We start from the raw sequence: 17,400 nt of genomic DNA, 5'->3' as shown, positions 1-17,400 counted from the left end.
TGATGACAGGTGGAAACAAATACAGGTTTTCTGTGTTTGGCTCTCTTCCTAAAACATGTTAAATACCTAAGTTGATGTTTTGAATTGTTTAACACTAACTGTGAAACAAGTATTTTTGTAGGATGTTACTGCATCTTGAACTCAAATCTGCTCACAAATGGGAAGATCAATAACATGCTGATTCTGATTAGCAGTCAAACTGCTTTTCACATATACTGACATTTTTATTCAAAACAATTTTGTCTTCCTCATTATGTCTGATTTGAGATGATCGTAAAATGAACCTGCTTTTTCTTCATATACATCAATAAGCACGAGGAAACAATTATCTAGGAAGAAACTACATATCATGGAGAAGTATTTTGAAAACAAAAGCTCTGTAAGTAATCCATTTATAAAAATCAATTATATGATATATAAGCAAAATAATTTCTTATAGATTCATATTCAAAAAGTTTGACTGGTCAGAACCTGTTCATGGGCAGGCATCTCTTAGAGATTATTTATGAATAAATTGTCATATTGTCTAAGTACTGAGATAAAAATTATAAAATAAATTTTATTTATTTATTTTTCACTTTTTTTGTCCCCCAATTCACAATACAGACCAGGCAAAGGGCCTGTGTTGAGGTGTATATGGGGTGCATTTACTGTACCTCCTCTTTCTATACAGTTAGTGTAAAGAACACAGCCTGTGGTAAGAATTGGGAGGCCTTATCTTTTCTTTTTTTAAATTATATATATATATATGCACACACATATATATAAATATATATATATAATCTTTCACCAGTGCAATATTCCCATGAACAATATCCCAAATAAATTTTAATGTGTTGATCAAAGGCTGATAGATAACTTTGCACTGAAAGCCTAGGGTTGGATCCTTGGCAGTATATGGTCCACTGAGCACCACAAACATTTGGAAGAAGCTATGAACTCTGCTGGTTATCACCCCCAAATAAACCAACAAATAATTTACCCTGTAACAAAAACTGAGAATATAATGAATGGATTTGGAAAAGAAAATATTCCAAGTCATATCCTTTTCATCATGTTTTATATGAAATTTCATATAACATGTAAATCACTTTTTTTTTTTTTTTGGTTTTTGGGTCACACCCGGCGTTGCTCAGGGGTGACTCCTGGCTGTCTGCTCAGAAATAGCTCCTGGCAGGCACGGGGGACAATATGGGACACCAGGATTCGAACCAACCACCTTTGGTCCTGGGTCGGCTGTTTGCAAGGCAAACACCGCTGTGCTATCTCTCCGGGCCCATGTAAATCACTTTATAACACTTTAACTGCCTTCACTCTTTCTTTGAACCTGTTATAATATTTGTTTTCTTTTCTTCTTTTTATTATTTATATATTTCTTTAAACACCATGATTACAAATATGATTGTAGTTGGGTTTCAGTCATGTAAAGAACACCTCCTTCACCAGTGCAACATTCCTATCACTAATGTCCCGAATCTTCCTCCTTTCTTCCCCACCCCCCACCTGTACTCTAGACAGGCTCTCTACTTCCTTCGTTTCTTCACTTCGTTATGATAATTTTCAATGTAGTTATATCTCTAACTGAACTCATCACTCTTTGTGATGAGATTCATGCCATGAGCTGGACCTTCCAGTCCTCTTCCTTTTTGTCTCTGAGAATTATTGCAAAAATGTCTTATTTTTCTTAAAACCCATAGATGAGTGAGACTATTCTGCACCTCTCTCCCTTTCGCTTATTTCACTCAGCATAATAGATTCCATGTACATTCATGTATAGGAAAATTTCATGACTTCATCTCTCCTGATGCCTGCATAATATGCCATTGTGTATATGTACCACAGTTTCATTAGCCATTTGTCTGTTGAAGGGCATCTTGGTTATTTCCAGAGTCTGGCTATTGTAAATAGTGAGGCAATAAATATAGGTGTGAGGAAGGAATTTTTGTATTGCATTTTTTGTGTTCCTAGGGTATATCCTAGGAGTGGTATAGCTGGATCACATGGGAGCTCAATTTCCAGTTTTTAGAGGTATCTCCATATCACTTTCCAAAAAGGTTGGTCTAGACGGCATTCCCACCAGCAGTGAATAAGAGTTCCTTTCTCCCCACATTCCTGCCAGTACTGCCTGTTCTCATTCTTTGTGATGTGCACCAATCACTGTGGAGAGATGGTACCTCATTTTTGTTTTAATTTGTATCTCCCTGATGATTAGTGATGTGGAGCATTTTTTCATGTGCCTTTTGGCCATTTGTATTCTTCTTTGACAAAGTATCTGTTCATTTCTTCTCCCCACTTATTTGATGGGATTAGATTTTTTTTTTTTCTTGTAAAGTTCTATCAGTGCCTTGTATATTTTGGAGATTAGCCCCTTATCTGATTGGGTATTGGGTGAATAGTTTCTCCCACTTAGTGGGTGGCTCTTGTATCCTGGGCACTATTTTCTTTGTGGTGCAGAAACTTCTCAGCTTAATATATTCCCATCTATTTATCACTGCTTTCACTTGTTTGGAGAGTGTTGTTTCCTCCATAAAGATGCCTTTAATCTCAATGTCAAGGAGTGTTTTCCTACATGTTGTTCTATATATCTATGGTTTCAAGTCTGAAATTAAGGTCTTTAATCCACTTGGATTTGACATTCGTACATTGTGTTAGTTTGGGGTCTGAGTTCAATATTTGGCAAGTGCCTAACCAGTTGTGCCAACACCACTTGTTGAAGAGGCTTTCCTTGCTCCATTTAGAATTTCTTGCTCCTTTATCAAAAATTAAGTGATTGTATGTCTGAGGAGCATTCTTTGAGTACTCAAGCCTATTCCACTGATCTGAGGGTCTGTCTTTATTCCAATACCATGCTGTTTAGATAACTATTGCTTTGTAATACAGCTTAAAATTGGGGAAAGTAATGCCTCTCATCTTTCTTTCTTTCTTTCTTTCTTTCTTTCTTTCTTTCTTTCTTTCTTTCTTTCTTTCTTTCTTTCTTTCTTTCTTTCTTTCATTCTTTCTTTCTTTTTTCTTTCTTCTTTCTTTCTTCTTTCTTTCTTTCTTTCTTTTTCTTTCTTTCTTTTCTTTCTCTCTTTCTTTCTTTTCTTTTTCTTTCTTTTTCTTTCTTTCTTTTCTTTCTTTCTTTCTTTCTATCTTTCTTTTTCTTTCTTTCTTTTTCTTTTCCTTCCTTCCTTTCTTTCTTTCTTCTTTCTTTCTTTCTCTTTCTTTCTTTCTTTCTTCTCTCTCTCTCTCTTTCTTTCTTTCTGTTTTCTTTCTCTCTTTCTTTCTTTCTTTCTTTCTTTCTTTCTTTCTTTCTTTCTTTCTTTCTTTCTTTCTTTCTTTCTTTCTTTCTTTCTCTCTCTCTTCTCTTTTCTTTCTTCTTTCTTTCTTTCTTTCTTTCTTTCTTTCTTTCTTTCTTTCTTTCTTTCTTTCTTTCTTTCTCTTTCTTTTCTTCTTTCTTTTTCTTTTTTCTTTCTTTCTTTCTTTCTTCTTTCTTTGTTTCTTTCTTTTCTTTCTTTCTTTCTTTCTTTTTCTTTCTTTCTTTCTTTCTTTCTTTCTTCTCTTCTCTTTCTCTCTCTCTCTCTTTCTCTCTCTCTCTTTCTTTCTCTTCTTCTTTCTTTCTTTTTCTTCTCTTTCTTTTTTCTTTCTTTCTCTTTCTTTCTTTCTTCTTTTCTTTCTTTCTTTCTTTCTTTCTTTCTTTCTTTCTTTCTTTCCTTCTTTCTCTCTCTTTCTTCTCTTTCTTTCTCTCTTTCTTTCTTTCTTTCTTTCTTTCTTTCTTTCTTTCTTTCTTTCTTTCTTTCTTTCTTTCTTTCTTTCTTTCTTTCTTCTTTCTTTCTTTCTTTTTCTTTCTTTCTTTCTTTCTTTCTTTCTTTCTTTCTTTCTTTCTTTCTTTCTTTCTTCTTTCTTTCTTTCTTTCTTTCTTTCTTTCTTTCTTCTTTCTTTCTTTCTTTCTTTCTTTCTTTCTTTCTTTCTTTCTCTTCTTTCTTTTCTTTCTTCTTTCTTTCTTTCTTTCTTTCTTTCTTTCTTTCTTTCTTTCTTTCTTTCTTTCTTTCTTTCTTTCTTTCTTTCTTTCTTTCTTTCTTTCTTTCTTTCTTTCCTTTCTTTCTTGTTTTTGGGCCACACCTGGCGGTGCTCAGGGGTTACTCCTGGATGTCTGCTCAGAAATAGCTCCTGTCAGGCACGGGAGACCAGCCAACCACCTTAGGTCCTGGATCGGCTGCTTGCAAATAGCTACACGAGGGTGTTTTTTTTATTTTTTTTAAATGAGTTTTAGAAGTGTTTGATTCACTTCTTTGAAGAATGTCATGGGTATCTTTCGAGGGATCGCATTAAATCTGTACAATGCTTTGGGGGAGTAATTGCCATATTAATGATGTTAATTCTGCCAATCCATGAACAGGGTATATGCTTCCATTTTCGTGTGTCCTCTCTTATTTTTTGGAGTAGGGTTTAATAGTTTTCTTTGTATAGGTCCTTCAAGTCTTTGGTCAAGTCAAGTTGACTCCAAAATCTTGAGTTTGTATGACACTAATGTGAATGGGGTTGTTTTTTTAATGTCCATTTCTTCCCTATTATTATTGGTGTATAAAAAGGCCATTGATTTTTGTGTGTTAATTTTGTAGCCTGCCACATTGCATTATGAATCTATTGTTTCTAGAAGCTTTTTTGGTGAGTTTTTGTGTTTTCTAAGTAGAGTATCATGTCTTTGCAAACAGTAAGAGCTTGACTTCTTCCTTTTCTCTCTGAATTCCCTTGATAAATTCTTTCTTATTTTTATTAATATCTTTATTTAAGCACATTGATTACAAATATGATTGCAATTATGTTTCAGTCATGTAAAGAACACCCATATTCATCAGTGCAACACTCCCATCACCAATATCCTAAATCACCCTCCTCCGCACCCCACCCCACCCCTGCCTGTACTCTAGACAGGCTTTCTACTTCACTCATTCATTCACATTGTTATGGTAGTTCTCAATATAGCTCAAATTAGACATATCTATATCTATATACAAATCTCTTTAACTCAGATTTATGGTACCTCTCTATATATGGCTCCTTGAGTTAGATAATTACACAAAACCTTCTTTATTGTTTTGTGTGTGTATTTCTTACTGTTTTTCATAATTTTGGAGAGAAGGACATGTATAACTGAAAATATTGTTTAACAAAAATTTATGTTTGCATCTTTTCAACATTTTCATTCAAAGACTAATTTTTTAACAGATAGTTGAAGGAACATTTAGTTTTATCAAAAAATTTAAAAAAATTTTTAAAACAGACATGGGGCAGGAGAGATAGCATGGATGTAAGGCATTTGCCTTGCATGCAGAAGGACAGTAGATCAAATCCCAGTATCTCATATGGTCTTCCAAGTCTGCCAGGAGTGAATTCTGAGTGTAGAGCCAGGAGTAACCCCTGAGTGCTTTCGGTGTGACCCAAAAACCGAAAAAAAAAAAAAAAAAAAAAAGAGAGACATTTTTTTACAGCCTGGAGTCTGGGAATTCTAGGATCAAATGCATCCAGGACTAGTTTGTAAAGCCTTTCAGCCACTTTTTATGGCCTTTCTTTGAAGTAAAGGGAGTGAAAAGAGAAAAGAGATCATCGTTGTTTGTTTCTTCTTGCTCTTCTCATAAGAATATTAGTTCTATCAGAATAGAACCTGTTAATTATCTCCCTATATGATATACTCAAAACACTTTCACTTTGGGATATAGGGAACCAAATAGTTTGTTTTATTTCATTATTGAAAAATTACTTTATTTTAACATTATAGTTACAAGGTTGTGCATAATACAGTTAAGTTTTCCCCCACAGTTAGAAAGTTGTTCATGATTGAGTTTCAGTTATACAATATACAACACTCTTCTCCAGTGCACATTTTATGCTACCAGTGTCCTCAGTTTCTCTCCTGTCCTGTCTCTGGGGAAGACATTTTTATTCTCTCTCTTTCTCTTTCTCACTTTATTTCTTTTAGATTCTGTGGTTTGAGTATTGTTAATGAGTGATATCATTTCTTTTCAGCAGCCAGACAGATTGATTATTTCCAACTACCATAATGGTAGTTGTCATAGTGGTCCCCTCTATGCCCTAACTGCACTCCTCCAATATTTGTGACAAACTTTCTCTCATGGACTGGTCCTCTCATTTGTATTATCTCTGCATTTTATTACCATATTTTTTTATATCTCAAAAATGACTGTGACTATTCTAACATAGAATTTTTTACAGTTATATTTTTAGTACTATTAAGTACTATTTATTATTATTTATTATTTATTTAGTACCATTAAGAATTGGGCTCAGATAGAAATGACAGAAAACCTCAAATCTTGACTGAAAAAGGAATATTTATTTATTCCTCATGAATGTAGACTGTTCTGCAGTGATACATATCTCCAATGTGGTCGATTCCTCTGGCACTATTCTATTCCATTCTCCTGAAGAATTTTCTTAGCTCTGTAAGGACACTGGTGAACTCAATTACCTTTCATTTTATACATCTTTTTGTTTTTCCATATTAAATTCTGATCAGCTGTTTTTTCTTCCTAGAATGCATATTCTGTTAAGAAGAACTATAGAAACTGTTGTTGAATATGTTGGAGAAAAAACATATTGTATTTCTGAAGAAATTTGCCAAAATTCAGTAAGTTATTTTTCTCTACATAATCATAATCTACTTTGAGCTGTAGACCATGACAAAGTTATCTTCTATGTAAAAATTCCTTATTTATTATTGTTCTTTTCAGTGATTTGTATGCAGTAGACATTTGTCAGTAGCAATTCTAAAGTAAAAATAACTTTTTTCAGAAGAAAGTTTTATATTTCATTTGTAATTTCCCCAAACAAATGTTATCAAATCTATAGGATATTTTGGTGCGTTTATTGCCCTAGATTGCATTAGGAAAATAGTCTTATTCTGTTTTAGTAAATGACTATATCTGCTTGCCAATTATTTCCTCTTATAATAAAATATTTAATATTTAATTTGTAGAATAAATATTAGATTCATTTCATGATTATCACCTTATTATTATTCTAAAAATAGTTAATGCTACAGTTTCAAAGGAATCCTCTGTAAACTTTGTTGGAAACTTTTCTTTTTTTTATTGTTTTTTTAAATTATCTTTATTTAAACACCGTGATTACAAATATAATTGTAGTTGTATGATTACAGTCATGTAAAGAACACCCCCCTTCACCAGTGCAGGATTCCCACCACCAATTTCCCAGATCTACCTACTCCCCACCCCACCCACACCTGTACTCGAGACAGGCTTTCTTTTTCCCTCATTCATTCACATTGTTATGATAGTTTTCAGTGTAATTATTTCTCTAACTGCACTTATCACTCTATGTGGTGAACTTCATGTCATTAGCTGCACCTACATGGGAGGATGGGGACAAGTAAGGGTTGGGACTGAGGCAGTAAAGTATTAGAAATGAGCTTTGTAGGGCAGTATCAAGGTCCCAATACAAGATGGATATTATGGATATATAGAATATATGCACACAATACTATCAATATGAAAACAAAGAGAAAAAATTTCCACTGACTGTCCCAACATAAACCAGTGCTAGAACAGCTTGCCCTCCTCCCAGAGCGCATTCCCGTTAGTGTAGGGAGAGATAGGGGGAAAGCCTGTTGACTCCTATAGAGTCCACCTAGAACGGTGCCCAGGGAAAGACTGAAGTCCAGGGGACCAGCAAGAGCTGGTCTCCAGAATCAAGGAGGAAACTGGAAGCCAGATGTCTGCCCGCCCTCCTCGCCATGCACCTCCCCCCTGGAGTATGGAGAAAGGGGGGAACCTGAGGATCACTAAGAGTCCACCTGAACCCACTTCTGGCCATCTGAGCTGGCACCCAGTGAAGGCCTGGAGTTAGGGGAAAAAGACGAGGACGGCTGGGGGTTTGCCAAGCCTCCCAGCACTCCTCAGGCTAGAAATAAGGGCCCCCGTATGGCTCCTCCCCAAACCCTATACCTGGCAAGAGCTAGCTGTTTCCTAAGTTTTAGACTATTAGAGGAACCATCTGGATTTCTGTAAATATGGGGGTGTACTGCAAAATTAGTCCATTGGTAAGGCTGTAGATTGCTTCTTACAATGTGCAGAAATGGAATTCAGGGGTTACAAGATAAGCGCGGCCGCAGAGCTTAGTGTAGCGGCCGCCCTTTTCGGATGTGGATCCTGGAGAGATTGCAGTCCTTGGTGTCTGTAGGCTAGGCTGGCTCAGCAGAAAAGAGGGAGAGAGCATGGCTGCTGTTCTTTATAAGTCTCTGGGTTCCCAATCACACGGCAGGAATTGGCCCCACCTTTGTTGGCCAGGGACATCTTACCGGGTGTGGGTCCTGGAGAGATTACAGTCCTTGGTGTCTGTAGGCTAGGCTGGCTCAGCAGAAAAGAAGAGGGAACTTTTCTTAAAGTTATAATACAGATACTTTCTAAATTTTTCATTTTACATATATCTTTCACCTGTTAGTCTTCCCAATCTCAATGGTAACATATTTGTCAATAGAAAGATATTTTTCCTTAAGAACCATTGAGTGTAGGCCCCAAGCAAAAACAAATAAAATAAAAGAAATATAATAATATATAAAATATGTTAATAAAATGTAGAGATAATACAAATGAGAGGACCAGTCCATGATAGAAACTTTTCACAAATATTGGAGGAGTGCAGTTAGGGCAGAAAAGGGACCACTATGACAATGGTAGTTGAAAATGATCAGTCTGGACAAGAACTGGCTGCTTAAAAGAGATAAAGTAACATTCATAATATCCCTCAGGATAATAATTTCTAAGCCTTTAGTAATGATGACTGGTAGAGATTTCTTTCCATATTTTGCAGAATTGTAGACTCTATTATCTTTAAAAATATTTCTTTTTTTTTTTGGTTTTTGGGTCACATCCGGTGGTGCTCAGGGGTTACTCCTGGCTGTCTGCTCAGAAATAGCTCCCTGCAGGCACGGGGGACCATATGGGACACCGGGATTTGAACCCCTTCTTCCTTCCTGATGTGTGCTTGTAGAGCTATAAATTTTCCTCTCAGGACCGCTTTTGCTGTGTCCCATAGATTCTGGCAGTTTGTGTCTTCATTATCATTTGTTTCCAGGAAAGTTTTGATTTCCTTTTTGATTTTATCTCGGACCCACTGGTTGTTTAGTAGCAGGATGTTTAATTTCCAATTGTTAAAGTTTTTCTTCTGTGTGTCTTTGTAGTTCACATCTAATTTCAGAGCCTCGTGATTAGCAAAAATAGCCTGCAAGATTTCTATCCTCTTGATTTTATGGAGGTATGTTTTATGTGTCAGCATGTAGTCTATCCTGGAGAATGACCCATGTACATTGAAGAAGAATGTGTATCCAGGTTTTTTGGGATGGAGTGTCCTATATATATCTACTAGTCCTCTTTCTTTCATTACTCTTTTCAGGGCAAGTATATTTTTGTTGGGTTTCAGTCTGGTTGACCTGTCAAGTGTTTATATGGCTGTGTTGAGGTCTCCCACAATTGTTGTGTTATTATTGATTTCTTCTTTCAGATTTGTCAGTAACTGTATTAGATAATTTGCTGGTCTCTCATTGGGTGCATATATGTTTAATAGTCTGATTTCTTCCTGTTGCACATACCCCTTGATTAGTACAATGTGTCCATCTTTGTCCCTTATCACTTTTCTGAGTATAAAGTTGGTGTCATCAGATATTAATATGGCCACCCCAGCTTTTTTGAGGGTGTTGTTTGCTAGGATGATTTTTCTCCAGCCTTTGATTTTGAGTCTATGTTTGTTCTGACTATTCAGATGTGTTTCTTGTAGGCAGCAAAAGGTTGGATTCATCTTTTTGACCCATTTTGCCATTCTGTGTCTTTTAATTGGTAAATTTAGTCCATTGACATTGAGGGAGATGATTGTCATAGGATTTAATGTCATCTTTGTAGGTAAGTTTGCTGTGTTTGTTGGTCTCTCTTGTCTTAGAGTAGACCTGTCAGTTTTTCCTTTAAGGCTGGTTTTTCATCTGTGAAGTTTCTGAGCTGTTGTTTATCCATGAAGCTATGTATTCTTCCTTCAAACCTGAACCTGAGTCAGGGTGGGTGCAGTATTCTTGGTGAGGCATTCATTTTATTTAGTCTTGTCACAATATCCCACCATTGTCTTCTGGCCTTGAGAGTTTCTTGTGACATGTCTGCTGTAAGTCTTAAGAATGCTCCTTTGTAATTTTTCTTTTTGATCTTGCTGTTTTCAGTATTCTATCTCTATCTGTGGGATTTGTCATTGTCACGAGGATGTGTTGTGGGGTGTTTTTCTTTGGGTCTCTTTTACCTGGTATTCTTTGGGCATGCAGGATTTGATTGCATGTAGTCTTTAACTCTGGGAGTATCTCTTTGATGATGTCTTTGACAGTTGATTCTTCCTGGAGATCTCCTACCTGGGTCTCTGGGACTCCAATGATTCTTATGTTGTTTCTGTTGAGTTTATCAAAGACTACTATTTTCATTTGTTTTGCATGCCTTGAGTACTTTTTCCAAGGCCTGTTCGTTTGTCTTAAGGTCTTTTCCAATTTCTTCTGTTGTGTTGATTTTTTCTGCATCACATCTTCCAGTACTCCGATTCTCTCCTCAGCTGCTGTTACTCTGCTGGTGAGGCCTACCATTGAGGTTTTCAGTTGAGCTACCATGTTTTTCAGATCTGTTATTTCAGTTTGGAGTTTTCTGATTTCTGTCTTTGTGTTCTCTTCAGATCGATCTATGCTTTCTTTGAGTTCTACAAACATCTTCCATATTGCTATTTTAAGTTCCTTATCCGAGAGGTTAATCGGGTGTTTGCTGGTGAGTTTTCCCCATTGTTATGCTTGTAGTGTGGTTTTTCCTGTGTGTTGTGGTGTGGTTCATTGGTTAGAAAGAGTGCGCAGCCGCGAAGCAAAGCAGAGCACTCTTTTACTGCCTCTATTTGACAGGTTTTTTTGGGTGCGCTCCGTAGGCCTCTGAGGAGACCTTCAGGTATTCAGAAACACAGACAGGCACAGGAGAAGTTTCCCTTTAAGTCCTCAGAGTGATCAAAGGCACAGCAGGGCGGAGCCTCTGCAGGCCAGAGAGCTCAGCTTATTGGATGGTGACCCCCACAGCCAGAATTTCCTCACTGAGCAGCTTCAAAATGCAGGTTTTTGGGGGTGTGCTCCCCAGGCCTCTGAGGAGACCTTCAGGTATTCAGAAACACAGACAGGCACAGGAGAAGTTTCCATTATTATTTTTTTGACCACACCTGGTGGCACTCAGGGGTTACTCCTGGCTCTGTGCTCAGAAATTGCTCCTGGCTTGGAGGACCATATGGGATGCTGGGTATTGAACCTGCTTCCGTTCTGGGTCAGCTGCATGCAAGGCAAATGCCCTACTACTATGCTACCACTCCAGCCCCAATAGTTGCTTTTTAAAGCACATAATATTTCAACAATGCCAGAGTCAACTCCTATTACCAGTGCTCCTATACTCTGTCTTTCCACACAAACTCTTCTTCCCAACACTCTGACCCCGTCTACCATTTTGATAGGCATTTACAAAGTTTGGTGGTTGCAGCTTAGAACTTATATATTAGTGATGTGGGAGAGTGATATAGCTATAAACTCAAAGCACAGACTCAACAACGTACAGATCATTTTGAATTAGTTAAATAGTTGGTACATGAATGACGTCTGAAAACTCACTTTCTCCTAAAGCAGATTTTATTCTGATTCAACTTCCCTCTTTTCATCTTGGAATCAGGAAACAAATCTCTGTGTGAAAAAATACCTTTCTTTCCCTTAAGAGATGAAGACATATTCTATTTGTCAGAGACAGGAATGAAAAATAAATTCTGCTCAACTCATAGATTTAGCTGTCCAAAGCAAACCTTTCAAGAATTTCTTTGTCCTGTTTGTTTTTCACAGATGTATTACTTCTTTGTCTAATTATATAAGCTGTATGTTTTGATGATTCCTAGGTTTTATATCTTATAGAGTTGTATGTGCTGAACTTTGATCTTTTTCGTTTTCTAATCTTTTATTATATAAATTTTTATTAAAGCCAGCCAAAAGAGCCAAAAGAGATGGGAGGGGGGGCTGAGAATTTCCACTACATATAAAGCTTATGGTTTTCAGGGGATAAATAAAAGATTTTATTTCTTATTCATGCTACCTGTTCAGTGTTTTAATTTAATCTTAGGAATAAAGATAAAAACATATGCTTATTTACTTTTAATGATTCATTCCAGAAGTAGCAATTATCATTTAGCATTATTTATTTGCCATACAAGTAACATGACAAAATATGTATTTAATATACTAGAAGATATGATACTCCCATAAAAAGGCAAAATTTTATACTTGTGAAAATTAAATGGTTTACCACAGTTTAGGGTGAGAGAAGACTTTCCCTTGAGGAATGTTTAGTGGCAAACAAATAATACAAATTTACGAGTTCAAATTTGAAAAGGAATATTTTGAGGGGAAGACAAATTCATTGAATCGGATATTTATCTACTTGTTATCCAAAATGGTAAGAATTAATGGAGAAGAGGTACTCAGATTTTGGTCCGAGGTTTGAGAGGGATGAAACTGGTAAATAAACTTAGAATCTAGACCTCTGGATATTAAATTTCACTAAATTTAAGGAATAGTAGTGAAATAAAACAGACACCATATTAATCTGATTAAATGTTCTTTAGAGAAATCAGATGAACATTCTCTTGATAGTGCTTGAGTTTTCTAGCCAAATCAATCACTTTTCTCTCTGCACAAGTGTCCCACAACTCAGACACTAAAATGCTTGGCAACTGATGAGATGTAGTAAATGTATCCTTTAGGGAAATATTTGCAAATAACACAATAATTAATCTATAATTTCATCTCTTTTATTTATCACTAAAATGTCAAAAGTATAGCTAATTAAATTCTATGATATCCTTTTGATAAATTCTAGATCATTTATTGGGTACCTACTTGTGCCAAAATTATTAGTGAGTTATTTTAATCTTATTTTATTATTATTATATTTTAAAATAAAAAATGCTGTGGTGTAGTGATTTGGGCCACAGGCATTGGAGCTCAAAGCTCATGTTTCTCTTTTTTTGTGCTCAGAATTGATTCCTGGTGATTTTCTGGGTACAATATATGATGCAAGAGATTCAAAAAGGAGTTGACCAATGCAAGAAAAGTGCCTTATAGCATGAATTATCTCTCCAGTTAAAAATATTTTATTTAAGGGCTGGAACAATAGCATGGTAGGTAGGGCGTTTTTCTTGCAAACTGGATTCAGTCCTCAGCATTCCATATGATCCCCTGAACACCACCAAGCATGACCTTGGATCCCAGAACCAAGAGTAACCCCTGAGCACTGCTGGGTGTCACCTCAAAACAAAAAAGGTATTTTTTTCTTTTTAGTTTTTTTAAATATATTTTTTATTTAAGTAACATGATTATAGTTGGGTTACAGTCACAAACAGAACACCCCCCTTCACCAGTGTAACATTCCTCCCTCCCAATGTCCCCTCCTTTTTTCCCATCCCCTGCCTCTATTCGAGACAGGCATTCTACTACAGTTAACAAAAAAGGTATTTTATTCATCTATAATTTGGGTCATAACAAGTAGTGTGAAGGATTACTTCCTACTCTGTGCTTGAGGTTTGTTCCCAGAATTGAGTAGGAAACCATGGGCTAATGAGGTTTGAACTGGAGTCCCGTACATGCAAAGCCTCATTACTTATTTTAAATTTTACTTTATTTTTTATTTACAATTGTTAATGGGGTAGACTGATATATAATACTATTATTAATAGTTGAATGTATACAGCATACCATCATAGGGGTTTCTGCCTGATACCTTCCACTAATGTCTCAAGAATCTCTTTTAGTTCTATGTTCAAACATTTGTGACTTTTGGATGGGAGTATGCACTCCTCAACTCTGGAAAGTTATTTTTTGCCTATGTTCAGGATTTACTCCTACCTCTGTAGTCAAGGATCACTCCTTGCGGTGATCAACAGACTATATGGAATTCTAGGGATTAAAATCAGTTTAGTATCATGCAAAGCAAATACTCTACTATTGTACTATTGCTCTGGTTCCTATTCTGGGGAATTTTAATCTATAATTTCTTAGATTAGTGGTTCTCAGAATTCTTCACCTTGTCAGGGACTTTGATGATTTTAACTTAATTCTTGTTAAGATTTTTTCCTTTTCTAATTATTTATTATTATATTTTTATCTCATATTTTTTTGTAATTTTTATTGAGACAAAGTGAATTACAAGTCTTTCACTGTTGTATTTTAGGTATATAGTGACAGTGAATTAGGGCCAGTTCCACCACCAGTGTTGACCTCCCTCCACCATAGTTCTCAGTATGTCTTCCATACCTCCATCCTTAGCCCCATAGGCTGTAAGCGTAACAGGTCTCTTTTGTGTATAGCTTGTTGTAGTTTGGGCCTCTTGATTCTATTGTTGTTGACTTTGTTTGGATATCTACATTTGACCATTTTTAATTTTCACTCAATGCTCCTGAGACCACTTGGCCCCTGGGTCCCATACACTTTTTTTTTTCTCAGTTTGTAGGAACATAGAAATATGAGACAGAACAAGATGATTCATATTCTATGGTTCTGTAAAAAAAAAAACCCAACAACACTCAGGAGTCCCTGTCTAGAAGCTATAAATAGAAATAAAATTAAAATAAGAAAGAAAAAAAGAAAGGGCCCGGAGAGATAGCACAGCGGTGTTTGCCTTGCAATCAGCCGATCCAGGACCAAAGGTGGTTGGTTCGAATCCCGGTGTCCCATATGGTCCCCCATGCCTGCCAGGAGCTATTTCTGAGCAGTCAGGAGTAACCCCTGAGCACCACCAGGTGGGGCCCAAAAATCAAAAACAAACAAACAAAAAAACAAATAAAATAAAAATAAATAAAAAATAAATAAACAAGAGGGGGAGGATGTGGAAAGGTTGGGTTTCTTTCTTCTTTTGCATAGGCACAGTAAATATTGGGGTAAATTAGAAAGAAAATTCTCTTGACCTAAGAGATACAGGATGTCTCTACACTTGGAGCATACTGTCATGAGACCAACTATAGCCTACAGACATGTTAGTTGTCAAACCCCAAAGTCTATAGACGAACAGTTCACCCAACTCAAAGAAGAACTCTAACAAAAGATGAGAGAAACCATAAAAATGGAACTAAGAGAACTAAAAAAAACATGCTAGTAAACCATAATAACAGAATTACACACATAGAGAATCACATGGATAAAGTGAAAAACAAAACACAAACCAACAATAACAATGAAGTCAACAAAGTAACATACAAAACATTGGAAGAAAATGTAAGGTACTTAATGAACAAAGACAAAAGAAATAATCTATGCCTAATAGGAATACTAGCAGGGGAAGAAAAAGGAAAAGGGGAAGAATAAGTAATGAGGGAAATATTAGCAGAGAATTTTTCCACTCCCTGGAAAAAGACAACTGTACAAATCTAAGAGGAGATAAGAGTACCAAACAAAATAGACTCTATCAGATCAACATCAAGACATATAGTAATCTAACTGGCAACAATCAAAGAGATAAATTCTTCAAAGCAATAAGGAGAAAAAAATCTTCAATTACAAAGCAAGGAATGTAAAAATCAAATCAGATCTTCCATTTGAAACAATTCAGGCAAGAAGACAGTGGAATGACATATTTAAACTATTGAATGAATGAAACTTTCAACCTAAAGTCCACTGCCCAGAAAAATTCTTATTACATGATTATATTCTCATTACAGGGTTAAAAACATTTTCAATCAAAAAATAACTTGTAATATTTGCACTAACCAAACCAATTCTAAATGAACTATTCAGAGATCAAGTACATAAGCCAAATCCCCAATTGTATCAACAACAACCCTACACAATATAATACACAACAACCCACTCTGTCAATAATTTCCTTAAATCTCAATTGACTAAACTTTCCCATTAAAAGACACAGAGTAGAGGGTTGGCTCAGGAAACAATACCCAAATATCTGCTGCCTACCTGAAAAACACTTAAAAGTTTAGGATAGACACAAGCTGAGAGTAAAAGGATGGAAATCAATTATACATGCCACTGGAAAATAAAATAAAGGCTGGGCAGCCATACTCATATGAGACCAAATTGCATTCAACCTCAAGAAAGTACTCAGAGACAAAGATGGACACTAATTGATCAGGGGAATATGAGACAAAAGTACTAACTCTGATCAACATTTATGCACCAAATGTAGAGCCAGCAAACGATATAAGGCTTTGCTCACAAACCTGGGGAAACATAAGGATGCAAATGTGATAGTAGTGGGAGATTGCAACACATCATTATTGCTATTAGACAGATCCAATAGGCAGAACACTAGCAAAGACCTATGAGCCCTAAATGAGAAATTAGAAGAAATAGAATTAATGGACTTATACAGGACTCTCCATCCTCAGAAAGCAGAATACACATTCTTCTCAAGTGCACATGGAACTTTTTCTAGGATAGACCACACCTTAGGACACAAACCTAACTTACATAAAAATCACAAATATAAGAATTATACCAAGCAACCTATCAGACTACAACGTGACAGAGATCATGGTTGACTGTAAAAAGATTTGGAGAAAATTAACACCTGGAGACTAAACAACATGCTTCTCAACAACATGTGGATCAGAGAGGAAATCAAGGTAGATTCCTTGAGATGAATGACAATGAAAAAACAAATTGCCAAAGTCTTGTTAAGATTTTAAGTTAACTTTTTATAGTTTACATTTCTTTTCAGACTTTTTTTCCCATTTTCTTTTCTTTTCTATAGTTTTCCCACAACTCATCTTGGTGCTCACTAGCTTTCTACTCAGTCACATTACTTTGTTGCTGAGGCCTTCTTACTGAGTCTTTATAATTTCACCCACTATTATTTTTTGTCCTGTTCTTTCTAATTATAATTTTCTTATTTTGACTTTCATACATTTTTGTGCCTATTGGCTTATACTTTCACTTATTTGATCTCATTAAACATTCTCAGTGTGGTGACTTTTACTCTTTTGTTTTTATGCTGGTGCCACTTGGGTTATTCCAAGATCTGCACTCAGAAATTACTCCTGGGAAGCTCAGGAGTTCATCTGGGATGCCAGGGATTCGACTGGGTCAGCATGGGCAAGGCAAATACCTTACCTGCTGTGCTATTGCTCTAGCTCCATCAAGGTGACTTTGAGATCATTATAATTTTAGAGGTTCGTATTGCTGGAGCTTTTTGTACTATTGTTTTCAATCATTGAGTTTGGTAGTCTTCTATAGGTCTACCCTATTGTGTCTGCTGTACTCAGAGGGTGAATCTTTAGTTTGTACCCACAAAAACTCTGAGTGATTAAATTTGTTTGAGTCTTGTTTACTTCCTTTGCTACTGA

The 17,400-nt window shown here is 36.0% G+C and overlaps 1 non-coding gene across 1 annotated transcript; it reads right to left on the bottom strand.

Annotated features, from left to right (window-relative positions):
- Positions 1-581: 581 nt before the first annotated feature.
- On the bottom strand, positions 582-714 carry LOC126010053 (small nucleolar RNA SNORA51). Its single transcript, XR_007496192.1, has one exon. It is a non-coding gene; the product is annotated as a small nucleolar RNA SNORA51 (small nucleolar RNA).
- Between the last annotated feature and the right edge of the window lie 16,686 nt (positions 715-17,400).

The sequence above is a fragment of the Suncus etruscus genome, chromosome 5, assembly GCF_024139225.1.
Source record: "Suncus etruscus isolate mSunEtr1 chromosome 5, mSunEtr1.pri.cur, whole genome shotgun sequence".
Taxonomy (NCBI): domain Eukaryota; kingdom Metazoa; phylum Chordata; class Mammalia; order Eulipotyphla; family Soricidae; genus Suncus; species Suncus etruscus.
The sequence above is the reverse complement of the archived record's forward strand: the minus strand, read 5'-3'. Positions and strand labels throughout refer to the sequence as shown.